This window comes from Gavialis gangeticus, unplaced genomic scaffold (genome assembly GCF_001723915.1).
Source record: "Gavialis gangeticus isolate Ggan-Ray unplaced genomic scaffold, GavGan_comp1, whole genome shotgun sequence".
NCBI classification, from domain to species: Eukaryota; Metazoa; Chordata; order Crocodylia; family Gavialidae; genus Gavialis; species Gavialis gangeticus.
This window is the reverse complement of record NW_017729015.1, coordinates 3821048-3824290: the sequence shown is the minus strand read 5'-3', so window position 1 is coordinate 3824290 and position 3243 is coordinate 3821048.

Genomic DNA, 3243 nt, shown 5'->3' with positions numbered 1-3243 from the left:
TGGAATACAAACCAGATCAGTCAAAATCAGGAGTGACCCAGAATGCCTTTACTCTGATCCCTTGTCTTTCAGTAAGGTATAGGGCTAGGGACAGAAATGATACATAAACTGGTATAAGTGATCAAAAACAATTCAAATCTGTAACACAACCAAAGTTCAGTGCACATAAACCACTTTCAAAATGGCTGAAACCAGTTTAAGATTAACCTGGATGGATGTAGTATCAGTCTTAACTGATTTAGGTTAAATCAGTTTATTGAACTTCTGTCCCAGATTCCCTCCAGATTCAAATGAACTCACAGTCCCCCACCATCCCAGGATGCTTTGCACCTCCCCGACAAACCCCTTCACAGGGTGGGTGGGTTAGCCTTGGCCCAAGCTGTCTGCTCCAGCTGAGCAGGGAGGTGTGCTCTAGCGCTTCCCTGGCTTCTGGCCTGGGCTACTGCAGATATGTGGCTGCATTTCTGGAATCAAAAGTGAATGTCTGTTCACTCATCAGTTCAATCTATGAAGCTTAGACTAACCTGCAAAAATTGAATTGATTCACCCTCAGGCTTTTTGACAGTCTGTATTTAGCTAGAGTGCTTGGCATTTTGTATCTGAAGCACTCTGAAAACAGTAACTTGATATGAAAACACCCTTCTAAGGTTCTTCACAACTTGGAAAGCCATATCTAGCTGATTTTCATCAGTGGAGAGCAAATGATAAAACTAGAAGGGAGGCCCAAGTGAACGGTCTTGCAGGGATCCAGGGACATGCTTGATCTAGTCCTGCCTAAGGCATTTTATACCAGATTTATTAAAGAAACAACATTATAGGTATCATCAAGAGTGCATTGGACAGATGTCTCATGGAACTAGAGAATGAGCAGAGGTACGTGGATTGGTGTCCTAGTAACCACAGCATAATTTGGGACTACCATTGTGTGAAATGCAAAAAGAAGTGGTTTACATTTTTATCTTCTTTTTTGACTGCTACGTGTTGTGTTGGACCTTAGCCTCCCAGAATCATGGGCAAATAGGACTTTCTCAATCAGCCTGTCTTCATCTGTTCATGTTTTTTTGCCCACTCACAATTTCAAGACTTGCACTCATTCAGGTACGTGTATATTCAGCTGCACACCTGCCAGGCCAAAGTGCAGCCTACTGAGTAGCTAGATGGATGCTTGTGGATCCACACTGCAGGCAGAATGCAAACTATGGGTAAGTACCAAAATCAGCAGCTTTGTGGCTAGGTAAGTGTCATTTGGGTACACACAGTGATATATTTTGTCACAAAGTTCCAAAAACTTGATTGTCAGGAAAGAAACCTGAAAGCACTGTAGGATTTTTTTAGGGTTTTTTAATTGTTTTCTGATTTGGAAAAAGTAATTTGATTAATGAGTCTATAAAAACATTAGGAATTATACATTTTCTATTTTTTGACTCTGGCTAGAGCACCAGGCTCAGAGAATCGTAATCAATGGCTCGATGTCTAGTTGACAGCTGGTATCAAATGCCCCAGGGTTTGGTCCTGGGGCTATTTTTGTTCAATGTCTTCATCAACGCCCTGGAAGATGGCTTAGAGTGTACCCTCAGCAAGTTTGCAGATGACACCAAGCTGGGGAGAGTAGTAGATATGTTGGAGGGTAGGATTCAGAGTGACTTAGACCAATTGGAGGATTGGGCCAAAAGAAATCTCATGAGGTTCAACAAGGACCAGTGCAAATTCCTGCACTTAGGGCAGAACAATCCCATGCACCAGTACAGGCTGGGGGTTGACTGGCTGAGCAGCAGCTCTGCAGAAAAGGCCCTGGGGGTTTCAGTGGACAATGAGCTGAATATGAGCCAGCAGTGTGCCCTTGTTGCCAAGAAGGCTAATGGCATACTGGGCTGCATTGGTAGGTGTATTGCCGGTAGGTCAAGGGAAGTGATTCTTCCCCTCTATTCAGTACTAGTGAGGCCACATCTGGAGTACTGTGTTCCTTTTTGGGCCCCCCACTACTAAAAGAATGTGGACAAATTGGAGAGAGTCCAGTGGAGGATAACAAAAATAGTGAGGGGGTTGGGAGATGTGATTTATGAAGAAGGACTGGGGGAACTGGGCTTATTTAGTCTAGAGAAGAGGAGACTTAATAGCAGTCTTCAGCTACCTGCGAGGTGGGGGGGCAGGGGGGATTCCAGAGAGGTTGGAGCTGGGAGCTGGACTGTTCTCAGTGGTGGCAGATGACAGAACAAGGAGCAATGGTCTCAAGTTGCAGCAAGAGATGTTTAGATTAGATATTAGGAAGAATTTTCTCACTAGGTGGGTAGTAAAACACTGGAGCAGGTTACACAGGCACGTGATGGAATTTCCAGCCTTGGAGGTTTTTAAGACCTGGCTAGACAAAGTTTTGGATAGGACAATCTAGTTGGGGATGGTCCTGCTTGCAGCGGGGGTTGGACTAGATGACCTCCTGAGGTCCCTTCCAATCCTAACTTTCTATGATTCCTGGTCCAGTCTGGTGGCCTATAGCAGACACCCGCCTTGTTGCTCTCCCCTCTGACCCTAACCAGAGACTTTCCACAGGTCCTTTTCCAGTTTCACACTAGAGCTGTTAGCAATCATACAGCTCTTACAAATAAAGAGCAACTGCTCCTCCTCTTCTCCCCTGCCTGTCCTTCCTGAACAGTTTATACCCATCCATGACAGTGGATCGTATGAGCTCCCACCATGTCCTTGTTATTCCAATCGCATCATAGTTCTGGGACTGGTAGGACTTCCAGTCCTTCCTCATGGTTTCCCAGGGACAGTGCATTCATGTACAGACATCTGCGGTAACCAGCCAATTGCCCTGATTTCTCAGGAAGACTGAGAAGGCCTCCCCTGTTGCCCACTCTTGCTTGTGCTTCTGCCAGGTCACCTGCTTTCCCACTTACCTCAGGGCTTTGGTCTTCCTTCCCATGATGAAGCTAGTTTAAAGCCTTCCTCATTAGGTTAGCAATCCTGCCTATGAAGATATTCTTTCTCTTTTCATCAGGTGTATCCTATCTCTTCCTGACAATCCTTCTTGGAACAACATCCCATGGTCCAGGAAGCCAAAACCCCACCAGCAATATGTAGCCATGCACTGATCTGCAGGATGTGTCTGCTCCTGCTTGGGCCCTTCCCCTTGACTGGAAGGATTAAGAAGAATACCTCCTGAGCCCCTGTCTCCTTCACCCTTGCACCCAAATCCCTGTAGGCACTTTTCAATCTCATCAGGGTCACTCCTGGCAGCATCAT